The following is a 20,554-nucleotide window of genomic DNA, read 5'->3' as shown; positions in this document are numbered from 1 at the left end:
TGCTGCCCTGGACGTTGTTCCCAGAGTTGGTGGGTCTTTGGATATTCTAGGATCATGGGGGCCCTTTAAACAAGCGGACTCTGCTAAGACCAGTAATTTCTGCCTCCACCCCAACCCCCACTGGTATGCACAGTCAGAAGCAGAGAGGCTTGGTTTTCCCCAGTGCTGGGACTGTGAGCTGTGAGGTTCGGTGAGGAGCTGGGAACGCTCCCCTCCTGACTTTTTAAAATGTATGACTACACTTTCTGCTGGCCTGTTGCTGCCGCCACTGCTGCTGTCACCACACTGCATCCTCTCTGCCCCAGCTCCACCCCTCCTCCCTGTCTGGATGAGTGTTTCTTCTTTATATCTTTGTTTGCTAGACTTCCATGCAGTTTGATTTTCTGGAACTTCTGGTTGTGTCTAGTTTTGTGGTAGTTTTATTCCTTCTTAGTCATGGAGGGAGATGCAGTGTGTTTGTCTATGCCCCCATCTTGGCCAGAAGTCCCTTATAAACTTTAAGTCATATATTTCTTCAATCTTAATAGTCTAAAATTTTAAACTAAAAAATTATAATGATAAAGATTAATATTAATATTATTTTACTCAGTTTTTGTCCCATTTTAATATATGTTTTATTACTAAAAAGTAGGTTAACTTACATGACATGGCCTCACCAATACCCCAGATATTTTAATAAATATTATTTCCAATATAATAATATAAGTATCGCACTTCCACTGTGCCCAAGAGTCTGGGGCCCCGCTCTAAAAGGCGAGAGATCAATTCCTGGAATGCGGCGTGGCAGGCCTGAGGCAAGCTCTCGTGCAGCCTTGGGCGCGCATGGGTGTGCAAGCACAAAAGCACCTCGCTGGCTTCAATAGGCGCCAATCGCTCACTTCCACTTTCAACGAGTGTCCAGGGCCCAGCACTGGGAGGCGAGAGAGCAACTCCCGGAGCGTGGCGCGGCAGGCCTGAGGATAGCTCCCCCACCACCTTGGGCGTGCATGGGCGCGTGAGCACAAAAGCACCTTGCCAGTTTCAGTAGGTGTCAATCACTCACTTCCACTGTGCCCGTGTCTGGGGCCCCACCCTAAGAGGCAACAGACCAACTCCTGGAATGCGGCACAGCAGGCCTGAGGCAAGCTCTCAGGTCCCCTTGCCTGCTAACAGGCATTCGTGCAAGGGCACCTCGGCTAGCTCCAACAGACACCAAAGGAATGCGCCCTGCAGGGGCACACCACTGCTGCAAGGAACAGGAACCTCTGACCCACCTAATTAGACCAGCTGTGCTGTGGACACAGAAAAACAAGATGACACACAAAGGCTGAAATGATATATCCACAAAAGAACTCAAGACAAAGTGGATAGAGTGACTCTCAATCAACTAGCCAGAAGGAAGATCCTAACAAAGAGCATCTGAAATAAAACCAGACAGCATAAACAAATGACATAAAGGGTATACCAAGAACATCAGGCTCAGGAGATCAAAGAAACTGCACCACTGAAACCCCCAGATCTCCTATAAAGAATCTCGGACTTCCGGCCAAGATGGAGGCTTAGACGGACGCGCTAGGTCTCCCTCTACAACTAGAGAGGAATACAACTACTTCAAAACAAAGTATAACTAGAAATTCCAGAAAATAAAACTACACGGAAGCCCAACATATGAAGTTATAAACCAGCGACGCCCTTTGGGCAGGTAAGAGCAAAAGAGGGCGGCGCTGTTTGCGGTCGCACCTGGGACAGCGGCGGGGAGAACAATTCCGGCTGCAGTCGAACCCCCGGCAGCTCGCGACCCCAACGCTGGGGAAAGCAGCCACCACATCGCCTTGAACAGTGAGGCCCAGGGGGGCGGGAGGATGGATCCCGGTCTCCTAACGGAACTGTGTGAATCCATCTTGGACCCCCGCCCCCAAAGAAAGCGCCATAGGGCTGCGAAATAGGTCATGGACAGGCACCGGTCGCTGGATTGTGACGACAAAGCACCACGGCACAGCAAGAAAGGCTGCCGAACGGCGCCGGTCACTGGGTCATTACGAGTACACAGGCACTGCCCCCTACAGCCGGCCCAAGAAAACAAAACGCATCTGTCAAAATGAGGCAGACAACTATAGAAATCCCAGTGGCACAGCTCACCAGGCAACAGATGGAGAACCTGACAGATGAACAGATAAGAAACCTGTCAGATGCTCAGTTCTGGGCCATTGTTATCAGGTGGCTTACAGAATTCACAAAAGATCTGGAAAAAGATGAGAAAGAAGCGAAAAACACTCATAACGAAAGGAACAAAACCACATACGAGACAGATGGTGAGGAAATAAAATCCAGAGTTCATTTCAACAAACTGGAATATGGAGAAGGAACAAGCAGTCAACCAATGCAGCGAGAGGAAATGGGAAGCAACGATGAGAGGATCAGAAACCTCTGGGACAGCTATAAAAGGCCCAACATAAGAATCATTGGTTTGCCAGAGAGCGAGGAAGATGAACTAGAACTTGAAAAATTGAGTGAAAATATAATAAAGGAGAACTTCCCAGACTTGGGGAAGGAAATAGACTTACAGGTCCAGGAAGCACAGAGAGTTCCAAAAAAACTGGACCCAGGGAGAACCACTCCAAGACACATTATAATCAAAATGTCAAAAATTAAAGATAAAGAGAGAATCTTAAAAGCAGCAAGAGAGAAGAAAAGAATTATGTACAAAGGGGTCCCAATTAGACTCTCAGCTGACTTCTCAAGGGAGACCCTGCAGGCAAGAAGGGACTGGCAAGAAATATTCAAAGTAATGAAAATCCAAAACCTACAACCACGAATACTCTATCCAGCGAAATTGTCATTCAGAATAGGACAGAGAAAGTGTTTCCAGGACAAAATAAAACTGAAAGAGTTCATTAGATCCAAACCACTGTTATATGAGATGTTAAAGGGACTGGTTTAGAAAAAGGAGGATCAAGACAATGAAATCTAAAATGAAAACTGCATCACAAGAAACAACAGAAGCTAGAGAATTGAAACAAAGGCAAAACTAAACAGGCAACGAGAGTGGAAAAAGAACTATAGGTACGGGGAACATATTGGGGGGAGGTCAACAGGGAGGGGGAATGGGGAGAGGGAGGGAGATGATATAGGAATTAAGGATCATGGTAGGAGGGAATGGAATAGACAGAGAGAGGTTGAGAAGAACTGTATGCACAATGAATGGACATGATCTAAAAGGGGGGGACAACTGGAGGGAGGGGGGCCACCAGGTGGAGGGGAGCAGAGGGAAGGGAAATTGGCACAAATGTAATATTATAATCAATAAAACACATTAAAAAAAAAAGAATCTCATACCACAAAGGTGAGAAGTCAAAGCAGACAAACCCAAAGAACAAACATGAACAAGAAGAATCCAACATGGTAAGATGCAGAAAGAACCTCTCAATGAAAAGAAAAGAGGAATCCCCAGAAAGAGAGGTAGATGAAATAGACATAGCCCAAATGTCAGACTTGGAATTCAAAACAATGGTGGTGAAGAAGCTCAATATACTCGACAACCTTAAAAACAACTATGACAACCTCCAAGGAAGTTACCAACAGCTCCAAGAAAATTACAGAGAACTTGCAGAGAACTACACCAGCATGAAAAAAGACATAGAAACTATCAACAAGAACCAGGAAGAAATGAAGAATGCAATCTCTGAACTGAAAAACACAGTAGAATCAGTCAAAAGCAGACTAAACGAAGCAGAGGATCAGATTAGTGAGTTATAAGATAATGTAGAAAAAAATTCTCAGATGATACAGCTAAATGAAAAAAATATTGAAAAAGTATGAAGAAGAGATAAGGGAATTACAGGATAGCATAAAGAAGAACAATATCAGAGTCATTAGAATTAAAGACGGATCAGAAGAACAAGGAATAGATAAACTGATAGGAGAAATAGTGACAGAAAATTTTGCCAACCTGATGAGAGAAAAAGTTATGCAACTCCAGGAAGTACAGAGAGTTCCAATGAAGAAGAACCAAGAAAAACCCACTCCAAGGCACATCATAGTTAAAATGGCAACATTCCAAGAAAAAGAGAGATCCTAAGAGCAGCAAGAGAAAAACAACAAATAATATACAAGGCAGCTCCGATAAGGCTATGGACTGATTCCTCAACAGAAACTCTACAAGCCAGAAGGGAATGGTCAAAAATATTTGAAACAATGAAAATCAAAGGCCTACAACCAAGAATACTCTACCCAGCAAGGCTCTCGTTCAAAATGGAAGGCGAAATAAGGAGTTTCTCAGACAAAGGAAGACTAAAAGAATACATCTCCACCAAACCAGCATTGCAAGAGATGATAAAGAGAATATTCTAAGGAAAAGGAAAAGAAAAAAAAAAGTAGAGAAACAGAGGTACAAAGGGAAATGAATAAATACATGTTAATAATAACCTTAAATGTAAATGGATTAAATGCTCCCATTAAAAGACATACGGTAACAAAATGGATAAGAAAACAGGACCCACATATTTGCTGTCTACAAGAAACACATCTCAAAACAAAAGATTTACATAGACTGAAAGTAAAGGGATATAAAAAAATATTCCAAGCAAACGGACCTGAAAAAAATGCTGGGGTAGCAGTCCTCATATCAGACAAAACGGATTTCAAAGCAAGAGCAAGAAAAAGAGATAAAGAAGGAAATTTCATAATACTTAAAGGAACAATCCATCCAGAAGATATAACACTGATAAACATATATGCACCCAACATAGGAATACCCAAATACATAAAGCAAATACTAGAAGACCACAAGAAGGATATTAACAACAACACACTCATAGTAGGGGACTTCAACACTCCATTATCAACAATAGACAGATCATCCAAGCAAAGAAACACCAAAGATATACAGGCACTGAAAAACACACTAAACCACATGGACTTAACTGATATATATATAGAACTTTTCACTCCAAAGAAGCAAAATATACATTCTTTTCAAATGCATATGGGACATTTTCAAAGATAGACCACATAATAGGACACAAAACAAGCCTCAACAAATTCAAGAAAATTGAAATCATATCAAGCATCTTTTCAGACCACAATGCCTTGAAACTAGAAATCAACCTCAGAGAAAAAAATCAAAGACACCCGAACTCATGGAGAATGAATAACACACTAGTAAATAATGAATTAGTTAACAATGACATCAAATAAGAAATCAAGAAATTTCTAGAAACTAATGACAATGAAAACACAACAGCCCAAAATCTATGGGACACAGCAAAAGCAGTCCTAAGAGGGAAGTTCATAGCAATACAGGCATACCTGAAAAGGATAGAAGAATTTCAAATAAAAAATCTAACCCTAAAGCTACAGGAACAAAAACAACAACAACAAACAAAGCCTAGGGCAAGAAGAAGAAAGGAAATTATCAAGATCAGAGCAGAGTTAAATGACATGGAGACTAACCAAACAATCTAAAAAATCAACAAAACTAGGAGCTGGTTCTTCAAAAAAATAAACAAAATCGACAAGCCTCTAGCCAGGCCCATCAAGAAAAAAAGAGAGATGACCCAAATAAACAAAATCGGAAAAAAAAGGGAGAAATCATGACTGATACCACACAAATACAAAGGATTGTAAGAAATTACTACAAACAACTGTATGGCAAAAATTTGACAACCTAGAAGAAATGGACAAATTTCGAGAAACATATAACCTTCCAAAACTGAATCAAGAAGAAGCAGAAAGTCTAAACAGACCAATAACAAAGAAGGAAATTGAAACAGTAATCAAAAATCTGCCTGCACACAAAAGCCCTGGACCGGATGGCTTCACAGGCAAATTTTACAAAACATTTAGGGAAGAACTAACTCCTACCCTCCTCAAACTATTTCAAAAAATCCAAGAAGGAGGAAGACTCCAAAACTCTTTCTATGAAGCCAGTATTACCCTAATCCCAAAACCAGGTCAAGACACAACAAAGAAAGAAAACTACAGGTCAATATCAATGATGAACATAGGTGCTAAAATTATCAATAAAATATTGGCAAACAGGATCCAGCAATACATCAAAAAGATCATGCACCATGATCAAATGGGATTCATCCCAGGGATGCAAGGATGGTTTAATATTCGCAAATCAATAAATATAATACATCACCTAAACAAAATGAAAGACAAAAATCACATGATCATATCAATAGATGCAGAAAAAGAATTTGATAAAGTACAACACCCATTTATGATGAAAACACTCACCAAAATGGGAATATAGGGAGCAGACCTTAACATAATTAAGGCTATATATGAGAAGCCTGAAGCCAACATCATACTCAATGGACAAAAACTGAAAGCATTCCCCCTTAAATCAGGAACTAGACAAGGCTGTCCACTCTCTCCACTCCTATTAAACATAGTGTTGGAAGTCCTAGCCACAGCAATCAGACAAGAAAAAGAAATAAAAGACATCCAAATTGGGAAAGAAGAAATAAAACTATCATTACATGAAGATGACATGATAGTATACCTAGAAAACCCTATAAACTCCACTAAAAGACTACTCGATATAATAAGGGAATTTGGCAAAATAGCAGGGTATAAAATAAATATACAGAAATCTAAGGCCTTTCTGTACATCAACAATAAAATATCGGAGACAGAGACAAAAAGAAAATACCATTTACTAGAGCAACAAGAAAAATAAAGTACTTAGGAATAAACTTAACCAAAAGATAAAAAACCTGTACACTGAAAATTACGCAACACTGGAGAAAGAAATTAAGGAAGATACAAATAAATGGAAGCAGATACCATGTTCTTGGATGGGAAGAATCAACATCATCAAAATGGCCATACCACTCAAAGCAATTTACAGATTCAATGTAATCTCTATTAAAATACCAATGACATATATCACAGACCTAGAACAAATACTTCAAAATTTCATATGGAACCAAAAAAGACCACGAATAGCAAAAGCAATCTTGAAACAGAAGAACACAGCAGGAGGAATCACGATACCAGACATCAAACAATACTACAAAGCCACTGTGATCAAAACAGTCTGGTTCTGGGATAAGGACTGTCATATAGATCAATGGAACAGAATAGAGAGCCTAGAAATAAACCCAGGCCTCTATGGTCAACTAATATTTGATAAAGGAGGAAGGTACATAAATGGAGTGAGAAGAGCCTATTTAACAAATGGGGCTGGGAGAACTGGACTGGGATGTGCAAAAAAATGAAAGTAGACCACCAACTTACACCACACACGAGAATAAACTTGAGATGAATCAAAGACTTAAATGTAAGCCATGACACCATAAAAGTCCTAGAGGAAAACATAGGCAAGAAAATTTCAGATATCCCATGTAACAATATCTTCATGGATACATCTCCTAAGGCAAGAGAAATAAAGGAAAAAATAAACAAATGGAACTACATCAAACTAAAGAGTTTCTGCTCAGTAAAAGAAAACATAAGCAAGAAGAAAAGGAAACCAACCATATGGGAAAACATATTTGCCAATGATATCACAGACAAGGGATTGATCTCCAAAATATATAAAGAGTTTATACGACTCAACATCAAGAAAACAAACAGCCCAATTAAAAAATGGGCAAAGAAACTGAACAAATACTTCTCCAAAGAGGACATACAGAAGGTCCATAGACACATGAAAAAATGCTCCATTGGCCATCAGAAAGATGCAAATAAAAACCACAATGAGATACCACTTTATACCTGTCCGAATGGCCATCATCAACAAATCAACAAACAACAAGTGCTGGCGAGGATGTGGAGAAACGGGAACCCTACTGCACTGTTGGTGGGAATGCAGACTGGTGCAGCCACTATGAAGAACAGTATTGAATTACCTCAAAAAACTAAACATGGAATTGCCTTTTGAACCAGCGATTCCACTGCTAGGATTATACCCAAAAAATCCTAAAACCCTAATTCAATAAAAGTTATGCACCCCTATGTTCATAGCAGCCCTGTTTACAATAGCTAAGTACTGGAAACAGCCTAAGTGCCCATCTGTAGATGAGTGGATCAAAAAGCTGTGGTACAATTACAGAATGGAATAGTATGTAGCAGAAAGAAAAGAAGAACTCCTGCCATTTGCAATAACATGGATGGAACTAGAGAGAATTATGCTTAGTGAAATAAGGCAGACTAAGAAAGAAAAATACCATATGATATCACCTAATACAGGAAACTAAAGAACAACACAAACAAATGAACTAAATAGGACAAAGAGTAGAATAGTAGTCAATAGGGGGGAGGGGGGAGGGAGAGAAGGAGGATAAGTAAGGGAAGGGTCTAGTCAAGGAACGTGTATAAATGATTCATGGACATGGACAACGGGGAGGGATATGATTGTGGGAGAAGGGGTGGGCTGGGTGGGGAGGAGCAATGGGGGAAAAATGGGACACCTGTAATTGAAAAATCAAAAAATAAAATAAAAATAATAATAATATAAGTATCAAAAAATGCTTAGTTTGTAATATAAACTAGACATTTTCTATGAATTCATCTTCTTATCTCTTGAACTATGTTATTATATTAGTTTACTAAGATTTGCCTCCATGCTCCCTATTTAGAAATAATACAGTATCTGTCTTTCTCTGTGTCTATCTTTTCATCTATTCCCTTGTTATGAAAAAGAACAAAAGGGAAATAGAGTCTCTATCTAATACTGCATTAGAAACATAGTAGGCACATAATGATTGTGAGTCTTGAAATGATTTTAACAATGTGAAAATGTAGTTAATGGAGGCATTGTAGACAGGTTTCTGTTATTCTCACAGGGTTCAAACCTTTTTTATATTAATGTGTGTTAAATATTTTAAAATGTACTTATGATTTTTCTTAAATTTACCTTTTTGCGATATGTAACAAATACATGATCATATTGTAAGGTATATAAAATGTAGACTCACTATATTGTACACCTGAAACTAACATAGTACTGTATGCCAAATATACGGTAATAAAAAGTAAGAATTTAAAAAGAAAAATAAAAGATTTACATTTATTTATATTTCTACAAAGAGTAAGTTCTTCAAAATTTTTGGTACACCTTGGGCTAGTTTTATTTAACAAAGTATTTGTTTACTTGTGAAGATGAGAGAAAGAAGAAAGGTAATTTAGAGAAAAAATATTTTTGAATTGTATTGAAGTGTACTTATGCTCCTTTGTTTTTGTATTGTCTATATCTACTTTTGCGCTACAATGATAGAGTTGAGTTGGTGCATCAGAGATCCTATGTACTCCAAAGCCTTACACACACACACACATACACATACACATTGATGGCCCCTAACATAACAAACCAAGTATTTCTTAATTTATTATTGACTGTTGATTGGAATCTGGTCTCTTGAAGTTACAAGCTAAGATGTAATTTATATTTTTGGGTCTGGAGATATGTAAATGATTCCTATTAATTAGAGAAGGTATCCACAAGGGTTATGGTTTTATTGCCCCATGTAATATTAATCAATTTGTTTTCCAACTTAGCAAACTTTTCCTCAAATGACTATAAAATCAAATTATATTCTAAACAGCTTCACATCTTGCAAATTCTCTCTTGAATGAATTAAATTAAATTTTGAGTAAAGCCTATTCTGTATTTGTATGAGAGGCATGTTTTCAACTTTTTAAAAATGATACTTTCACACATAAAATTATTTAGTTTCTCTAGTAAATCTAACAAATACTGGGTTGGCCAAAAAGTCCATTTAGTTTTTTCCATAAAATAAGACACAATTTTTCATTTTCACCAATAACTTTATTGATTTGGATATTCTGAGTATGTCAGCTATCTCCTTCATGATATAATGTTGATTATTCTCAATTAATGTCTCAATTTAATTGCTATCAGCTTCAGCTGGTCTACATCATCCAGTGAGAAATCTGCAGCATGAAACTTTGCAAACCACCTTTGACACATTTGATCAGTCACAGCACCTTCTCCATATGCTGCACAAGTCTTCTTTTGTGTTTCAGTTATGTTTTTATTTTTCTTGAAATAATAAGGCATAATATGCCAAAAATATTGTTTATTTTCTTCTATTTTCAATATTAAAATGCCAACACAAAAATTCACCAACTTTGATGTTTTTTAAAAAATGTATACTGATATGACATCTGTCACAATAAAAGCTAACCAAATTATTTTGAATGAAGTTAAGAACAACTAAGCACTACTAGAGCCATCTTACAGAATAAACCAAATCAACTTATTGACCAACCCAATACATTCTATTAAAACAACTTCCCTTATGGGCAATGGGTTCCCCGAGTAGTGATTTATTATTTCAGTAACATTTTATTAGTAAGATGTAAACCTATCTATTTCAACATTTCAATTTTATTTGACTCAACTGCATCCTCCTTCACTAAGAAATGGATCATCTCAGTGTCTTAGTGAGGTGAAATTTTGTCTTTATTCTATTGGTCATTAACAACAGAATGTGTGGCCGATGCAAATTTAATTTTATACATAACTTCAACTGTTATCAGCTGATTTCACCTCCGTCTTCATCTAATGTTTCTCTCCAGTCTCCCCCTATACCTCACTGTTGTTCTTTCCAAATCTGTAGCACAGTTTCTTGTACATCTGAGGCACATCAGCAGGCATATAGCTTATACACTCTCACCTCCTCTTTTTTTAGAATCAGAATATGAGCAAATAGATATTATCAGACTAATATCTATGCAACAATTCTCCATAAAACACTTTCTACGTCAACCAGATAACAAGTCTGATGGTTAAATGGTCAATAATATAAGCCACAAAATAATCTTCTCTTCTTACAAATACACCAAAACTCTTTGGTCTTTCCCCTTATCAAAAGAGACAAGTTTATCCTTCAGCCATCCTCCAAGATGGGAACTGGAAAAAAAGGTAACACCTTACAGTAAATATTAAAATGCTACTGGTAGGAGAAAATCTTTCTTTTATGTTTGCCTGTCCACTCTTTTTCCACATCTCTTAATCCTGCCAATCTCTTCTCCATAAAATTTCCAAACCAGTTCACAATCATTAGTACCTGGATTTATGGAAATGAGCACACCAATAATCAGGCCCTCTTTGAATTTAGCCTTAAATTGTTAATGACATTATTTTCAATATTGCACCCTATGCATTCTTGAGACATTTACCAATGCTTCGCCTCATTCTGTTACTTAACATAACAGTTTTTTTTTTTTTTAAGTGTGTGGGCATTCTTCTTATCATAGGTCAGAGAGAACTGTACAGAGCTTATTGGGGGGGGCTAATTGAAATGGCAGAAAGTCAGCATTTCTTAAAAATAGCAAAATATATTAAGGGTTTGTAAGAAAATATGGTGAAATATAATATGTCTCCAATGTTCTCTGAGCTTTGTTTCACATTTTAAGCATGAAGTACTGGTAGAAAAAGCTTTTATGTTTTTAAGTAACTGTGTGAAGGGAAGTTAAAATTCACTGGTAAATTTTAAGTCTTTTATGTATTATTTAGTCAAAACAAAAGCTATATATTTAGATAAAACCTTGTAGATCCTGTTGGTGAGCTCTCCCTTCCACTGAGATAAATCAAAATGCAACTTGCCCAGAAGGTGCTGTTCAGCTGTAGGGAGCCTAAATGACTTGAATTATATATTACCAAACGTACTCAAGAATGTCAAGGTGGATATATCCTAGTATTCCAAAGGAATGATAACAGATGTATGTCATTTCAACATTCCTAATATTATGTTGTAATTTTGTTTTAAATTGAAGAATTAAAGTAGTACCTCACTGTGCATAACTTTATTGAGTAATATTATGATTTTAAAAATACATTTTATAGCTAATATAAACAATGAAATATATATCCTTAGAAAGTTTACAATCTATTTAATCTTCAGCAAATGCCATCATGCTCATGAAATCCAGAGTCTTAAAGTGTTACAAAATAGTTCATATTTAAAAGCATATATGTACAAAATACAAATTTTTATGAGTGATGATAACTATCACATGTGGATATCAAATTTAAAAAATAAATTAATGGAGGACCGGAATAATGGCTCCCACAAAGAAGGGTGGTGAGAAGAAGGGCTGTTCTACGATCAACGAGGTAATGACTAGAGAGTACAACATCAACATCCACTAGCGCAACCATGGAGTAGGTTTCAAGAAGCGTGCCTCTCAGGAACTCAGAGAGATCTGGAAATTTGCTGTGAAGGTGATGGGAACTCCAGATGTGCGCATTGACACCAGGCTCAATAAAGCTGTCTGGGCCAAAGGAATAAGGAATGTTCCATACCGTATCCGGGTGCGGTTGTCCAGAAAACGTAATGAGCATGAAGATTGACCAAACAAGCTCTATACATTGGTCACCTCTGTACCTGTTACCACTTTCAAAAATCTACAAACAGTTAATGTGGATGAGAACTAACCGCTGATTGTCGAATAAAGTTATAAAACTGCAATAAATAAATAAATAAATAAATAAATAAATAAAATAATGGGAATCTAATCTTTCTAGGTAAAGTTTAAATAAAAATAATCATATGAAGAGAATTTAATTATTCTAAATCTATTAACCAAATACAGAATACCTAATGTATGCTAAAAACAATGAGATATTTTAATGTTCTGTTTGAAGCACACAGTACATAAGGCACAATCTTAATTATTTTTATTGAACAGAATAGTACTGCTTAATTTGGCATTTCCAATCACTGTGACATTTTAGAAAGATTGTTATCAAATTATTATTTTTGAAAAATATATACATGTCTTTATTAGAATATTATGCCCCTAATTATTTGAAATACATGTGTTCTATTAAAAAATATTTAGTTCACATTTCCTTCAAAAACACCACTCAAATACAATTAGTTTAGACTGTGGGGTAATTAAGTTAAAAATAAGTAATATTAAAACATATAATTGAATTGAATGATATGCCACATGAAGCTCATTCTACCTTCTAACAGTGATGCAACATCTACTTATTTATGGTTTTCTCTCTCAAATCTGTTGTGTAAGATTAAATTATAAAGAAATATAACATACACAATCTTCCAGTGCTTAATGAATTCATACTTTTCCAATAACTTTGTAATCTATGTTGATGACAGTAAATGATCTAGTACTTTTATTTGATCTTATACACATGTGTTGCCATTTAGAAAACTTTTACCCTCATTACATGAAGAATTTTTAATTTAGCTTAATGAAATGCAACTGAACAACATAATTCAAATGGGGAAATTTCTTATGTATCATGCAGTGAGAATGGTAAAAGAAGATTTTACTCTGAATCAGTTTATTGATTTCTAGGAACTAATTACACTGAGATTTAAAAACTACTTCTATCCTAAATATAGAAAAAGAAAGCTGTTCCTTATAGCCTAATTTTATGTGTTTCACATAGTTATTAATACAGAAAGAGCTTACAACTTAACTGCTTAAGATATTTAAATATACTGTTATGTAATTAAACTTTGTTGAAAACATCTTATAGTGATATATTCAAAACCCTATTTTAGTGAGCTTTAGTCTCCAGTGTTTTAATATTTTTACTTGAAACATAAGCCAGAATCTCTCTCAGAGACCTCAGCTAAAATAAGTTAACATTCTCTGGCATAGTAAACACTTCAAACCTTTTTGCTAACTCCCTGGTGTCAGCCACATTGATTTTCAAAGTTTATTTTTATGTTAAGTATACATTTTTTCTCCTTGTCTTTTCTTTTTTAATCTTTTCTCCTACTGGATTCTTTATATTTTACCCAGCTTTAGAGCATACAACAGTAGAGAAGTGTTGCTATGAAACCAAAATAAGTATTTAAAATGAACTTTTTATTCAGATCAGTTTGTTATCATGTAAATCACAGTCCCTTGCCAATTGTATAAATGGGGCTCTTTCTTTAATGACTTGAGATCACATTGGACTTTGTATGAAGGCTGGGCCTAGCATAAGGCACATTGCAGCTTTCACCATGGCTGAAAATCAAATCTTTGCAAACTCCCTAGAAATGAATAGCAGCAATGCTATCAACATATTAGAGATGAGCTAGTGCATCAGCAGCAAAATAAGAAGGGTCTGTGTATGGTTCACATAAAGATGCTGACAGACACCTTTGAGGGACATAAATTTGTTAATGATAAAAATACTTTACCTTTCCTAGATAGTCCCAAGCAGGAGAAACCGCAACATGTGACTCTTTTGAGAAGCCAGATTCTCAGAATTCCCCAAATTCTCACTGGTTTGCACATCAGCTGATGAGGTAGCATGAGTGGAATATAATTATGTCATGCACACACTTAAAATATCAAGGCTCATTTACTGCATTCTCTCGTTTATGCCCTCCAGACGCTTCCTTCCTTCTTTAATCTGGCCTGCTTTCCATATGTAATTCTGAATAGACTCCCAGTGTTAAATAACAGGCAGAAAGAATTTTTGAACAATTTTCAAACTGTCCTACATTTTTATTATTTAGCAGAACCTAGCTTCAGTTGGTTCTAAAAACACTGGTATGTTTTGATCTACTAAATGTGATCTTTTGATGAGGACCATAAAAATATTATTTGGATATAAATAATATTTTTAAACTAAATTAGCTAAAATAAAAATGGTATGTTATAATGTTAGTTGAATTTAACACATGCAAAAGCTTTCTCCTATAAAATGTGTTCTTATGACATTTTTTTTCTATACCACACAAACTCTCAGCATTGCATAATTTGTGCAAAGCACTCTTAATCCTAACAAAAATTTTTAAAAAGCAGTGTTATTACTAATGAGTCATTGTGTGATATGTATGGAACCATTACAGTATTTTCTTTGTTTCTCTGCCTAACTGAGAAAATGAACACAGCAAGCATGCCTATGGATATTGAAGTGGGAGGTGGGATTTTGCGCTTAGGTTCAAAGCCTGCTTGAACAAATGAGTAAGGAGCAACATTATACAGTAATCACTGTCTCTTCAAAATCTGATCCGTACTCCTAGAAGCTTGAGCTTGCTTCTTTGCCTAATATTATATAAATTGTAGGTAAGCATTGTTGTTATTGTTGTTGGTGTTTTCTCAAACAAGCAGGCATGAGAAACAAACAATGGTGAGGAAGAATAAACACAAACTAAAATTGTATTCAGGTAACATTTGAAAGGAGGAAGGCAAGTGGCACAGAATTTGAGAGCATCTTAAAGCACATGCATTGGCCTAACGCTATATTAGACAGAGATAAGCCCATAAAACCTGGGTCTGGGGGTGTAGCCAAAGCTTTAGTCTGTTTCAAATTTTTTCTTATTTGTTTGGTTTTCCACATTCATGCTAAATTGCAATGATAGAAACTGCAAAGTTAGGAAGTCAAGATATGTGAATCCAAACTTTTACTCCTAATATTAAAATTTATTTGGATAGAGAACCCAGCACAAAAAAAATCAATTCTGGCAGCAGCATAAAATTTATCACCATGTATGTCATAAAAAATATGATGGAAGTGGATGCTGACAATTTTCTATAGATTAAGGCAAGGTTCCCAAGCATTATCTGTAGAGTAAGTATTATTACTTATAGCAAAATTCCATTAAATTTTGTGTGGCACTTTTGATGTTACTGATTTCCTGAAGCCTTCTAAGATCTGTTAAAGTTTCATGTCAATCTTGATTTTGCAAACCCTATGCTATAAGTAATACCACTAATATGTTCATTCTTATTTCTCCTAACACATAAGGTGACCCTGACCTTTAGACATAACACTAAGAACACATATCCCATAGTGAGAGAATGTGAGCTTGGGTCATTGTAGATGACAAGGAGGGAGGGTGTCATGATTAGTTGGTTCTCTCTTTTGGGGAAAGAACTAGATAACTAGGTTCAAATTGGAGTACAGGGACAGAAATAAAATCTAACTGAGAAAAGGGGCAAGCTAGCAAGAAAAAGAGGATGCTAAGGCTGAGAGGATACAGCAAATAGTTGGACTTCTTTTCCCCAAAATTTGCTAAGCTCAACTCTGACCTCAGGGAGTATTTATAACACACACAAAAAAGAAAATCTTGCCATTATTTCATTGTAATAAAAGTTTGACTTCCATACTCTCTTCTGGAATAATCTTTATGGAAAAGCTTATAGAGAATGCTCTTAGTGCATAGGCAGGCAGATTTTTATTTGGTTTAGCGATGTTTCTGCAGCAGCACTTATGTGTCAGCAGAAATCCACAGCCTTAGAAAGGTTAATTTTTAGAAACCTGCTAATGCAGAAATATGGGTAAAAGAAGATGAATGTGATGCAACTTTGTTTCTCATTGTGCAAAAGTCCTGAAATGAAACATGCTATAGAAAACATAAGATAGATTAACAGAGAAAGGAAATAAAAGAAAAAAAAACCCTCAAAATATATTTGTAACAGATTTGTTCTCAAGTGTAAGAGACAAATTACTTGAAAGTTGAATCTGACAAAGCATAAATATGGCAATACCTACTACTTTTCACATATATTCCTTAAATAAAATAACTTATATTACCAAAAACAATAGGCAATACAGTTTGGTGGCTAGAAATATTTAGTCTGATAATACAATTATCTTTCTAAAAGCACATTAAAATTATAAAGTTTTTTGCTGGTAACTTTTAACTATATATGTAAACTCTACTATAAAAATTCAAGTTATGTATACTTGCAATTTGAATGAGATTTTCTTACCATTATTCCCATAGTTAGCCCAGCATTTTTTGGAAAAAAAATGTATCCGTCTTCCACAGAATTATGATATATGGAATCAAAGAGTATTCAAAGTAAGACACTGAATTGCTAGTACAATTTTTATATTTCTATATGGTTTGCTATTTCCAAATCACTATCATTTCATAGACTAACCAGTACTAGTCTATAAAATATAGTTCTGCAATTAATGCTTTGGCTCTATTATATACATTTCCATAGTAAAAATATGCACCATTCCACACATAGAAATGATATGAAAATCCACTCTCCTGCTGTCTCCCACGGGAACTATAACAGTCCAAGTTCCTGAGCCCCTTTGCCTCTCTCTGACCACTCTGTGGCCAGAAAAGACGAGTGCAGGGGCTACACCATTAGATGTTTAGAGGAGAGATCATGTTCTATGGGGACAGAAATAATAATTATAATTAATATAGAGGCAGAAAACAGAGCTAAAAAGCAACAAAAAGAAAAAGAGAAGAAAGGGGAAAGGATAAAAAGAGGGAAGGAAGGAAGCAGGGAAGCAAGGAAATAGAGGGAGAATGTGAGCACGAAATAAAATCAGGACAGGGAAATTGTCAAGGAATGCTACAGTGTTCTCCTTACTTTTCACTTTCCAAAGCCCAGTATATAAGTAACAACATGAAAATGCATTCAGTCTCATTTCAGGTAGTCTGACCCAGAATATAGATAAGGAAAAATGATCACTGAGTTACTTTTGAAATTGAAATATAAATGATGCAGTATTCCCTCACTTATAGTGGGTATTACGTTCCAGACCCCCACCGCCCCCCCGCAAAGTAGGAACCTTACATTTATTCTACACTCTTAAACCTATGTAACTTTAACAACATACATATGCAGTACTGCAAAATTCCATGATATAGCGAAAAATCCACGATAAATAATTAAATATAATGTTTTTAAAAATCCCATGATACAGTGAGGCTGCGATAAGTGAACCACGACATAGTGAGGGACTACTGTGTATCTTTTATAATAATAATATAATTTTATTGATTTTAGAAGAAATAGGAAGCAGATAATATACTTTTAAAATACTAATCCTTTGTGAAGATGAATTTAACATACCAAAACATTATTACATCATTTAAACAGCTACAAGTAAAATTTGCAGTTGAGAGCAAAGAATTAATAAATAACTCTTCTCTACATAATCAGTGACATCTCCTAAACACTTACAATTCTCAAATGTCACATGCTTTGAATTCTAGATTGATTTATTCTGCATCCAAATGAATATCTCCAAAGGAATAGCTATTCTATAACAAAACTTAAAAAAATAATCTAATTTTTCCATTCACCCAAACTTAGTTTCTACATCTCTGAAAACCACTCCACCATAAATCCAGTTACCAAAGCTAGAAATCAAAAGTGACCCAAAATCCCATATTCTCTTTTATATATTTCATAACCAAAGAGGTATGCAGCTCAATTATTCAATATTTTAACTGTCCTCCAGACCAACCTCCTCTTCCCTTTTAGCATTGAAATGATTTCAGATTCATATTTCAGCTTGTCTATTCAAATAATGTTCCTTTTTATCAATAGCATGCCTCTAATTTTTAAACTTCCATATTATTTCATCACACTACTTTCAGTATAATTTTTCAGATAAAAATATAATAATAACACGGCAATAATTTCTTAGATAAAACACCAAAGGCACAATCCATGAAAAAAAATTGATAAACTGGGCTTCCTTAACATTGAGAACTTCTGTTTTGCAAAAGATACAGATTGGAGAAAATATTTGCAAACAACATATCCAATAAAGGACTGTTACTGAAAATGTACAAGAGACTTTGAAAACTAAAAAATAAGAAACAAACAACCTTATTAGATCCCAAATAAAAATGAGCACAGGACTCGACTGAACACCTCACTAAAGAAGATGTACAAATGGTAAATAGGCATATGAAAGAATGTTCCACATCATACATCATTAGGAAAACACAAATTAAAACAAAAAGGAGACACCACTACATGCTATTAGAATGGCCAGAATTCAAAATACAGACACCACCAGATGCCGATAAGGATATGGAGCAATAGGGACTCTCATTCTTTGCTGGTAGAAATGCAAAATTGTACAGCCAATTTAGAAAACAGTCTGACAGTTCCAAGATGTCCTTCAGTAGGTGAGTAGAAATATAAACTAAGCTTCATCCAGACAATAGAATATTATTCAGCACTAAAAAGAAATGAGCATCAAGTAATGAAAATGATGATGGAAACTTCAGTGCATTGTATTAAGTGAAAGAGGATAATCTGTAAGGTCTATATATTGTATTATTCCAACTACATAACAATAACATTTTGGAAAATACTAAACTATGGAAAGAGTGAAAATATCAGCAGTTGCCAGGTGTTAAAGGGGAAGAAGGGATGGATAGGCAAAACATAGAGGATTTATACAGCAGTGAAAATATTCTCTATTATTTTATTCTCTAATGGTGGATACAAGTCATTATACATTTTTGAAGGTAGATAGGATGCACAATGCCAAGAGCAAATCCTAATTTAAAGTACGGATTTTGAGTGATGACATGTCAATGTATGTTCATCAGTTGTACCAAACGTACCATCTGGTGCAGATGTTGGTAGTGCATATGTGGGAGCAGTGCAGATAGGGCACTCACTGCTCAGTTTAAAAGTGAACCTTGGACATGGTCAATGGGGAGGGATATGATTGTGGGAGAAGGGGTGGGCTGGGTGGGGGAGAGAAATGGGGGGGAAATGGGACAACTGTAATTGAAAATCAAAAAAAAAAAAAAAAAAAAGTGAACCTAAAGCTTCTCTAAAAAAGTGAAGTCACTTTAAACAGAAAAAAATTGTTTACTATATTCATCTAAGTCAAATACTAAATATCGTTTATAAAATTTAAAACAAGAGCCTTTTGAGTGTCAGCACATAATTACCATATAAATATTTTTCAATTAACATTTTTCTGTCTTAATAAGGCACTCAGGTATATGAAATATGCTGGATTAATTAATATGTATTTCTCTTAAATCTGCATTCCTTCTTAAATTCCACAGCATATTAGCTGTGAACCAGAGAAATACAGTTTGTATTTTGCATTTGTTTTTACTTGAATATGAAATTATATAAGACGTTACACATTAGATGTTAGTATTTGTGGATGACATTTCATAAGGTTGCAGTTGTTAAGATCAAATTTCCAAAAATATAACCCAATTTAATTATTTAAGTTAATTTTAAAATAGTTTTTCTTTTTAAAGCTCAGGCAGGTATATTTCAAAATTTATAGTGGTAAATATCCTTAGATAATGTCAACATCAGACCAAACAATTATGCCGATATTGAAAATTATATATTTCTAATTGTTGAAATAGAGGTATCTACATTTATTATATCCATGTTTTAGTATGTAAATTTATTTTTAAGACAAATTTATTAAATATTGATTTTCATATTAAAATACTATCTATAGATCTATCTTTAAATAGATCCTATAACGTAATAACCTATGACCAACTGAAAGTAAACTCATAAAAAATATGAATGTTTTAGCATTTTCTGTTGAAATAAAAATTTTCTGCATGTTTTAAAAATTAAACCTTGAAATGTTCTATTTTTGAATTATAAACATGATATTTTAAATATCAGATAGATATGCAGACGGTATCACTAACATGTCAGTAAAATCAGATATTCTTATCTTTATTTTTCATATATTTTATGTATAATTTCATATCCAACAATTAGAACTTGGCTTGGTACATAGTATACATCTGATATATATTTAGTAAATTAATGCATGTCATGTTTGAATAAATTAATGTTTATATTTATTGTCAAAATAATTAACTTTAATATCTATTCCAACTTTTAAAATACAAAC

The 20,554-nt window shown here is 35.1% G+C and overlaps 1 pseudogene; it reads left to right on the top strand.

Moving 5' to 3' along the window:
• Positions 1-12,019: 12,019 nt before the first annotated feature.
• On the top strand, positions 12,020-12,396 carry LOC150015815 (large ribosomal subunit protein eL31 pseudogene; annotated as a pseudogene).
• Positions 12,397-20,554: the final 8,158 nt, after the last annotated feature.

The sequence above is a fragment of the Furipterus horrens genome, unplaced genomic scaffold, assembly GCF_987537825.1.
Source record: "Furipterus horrens unplaced genomic scaffold, mFurHor1.1.pri manual_scaffold_3, whole genome shotgun sequence".
Classification (NCBI taxonomy): Eukaryota; Metazoa; Chordata; class Mammalia; order Chiroptera; family Furipteridae; genus Furipterus; species Furipterus horrens.
This window is presented reverse-complemented; position numbering and strand designations above follow the sequence as displayed.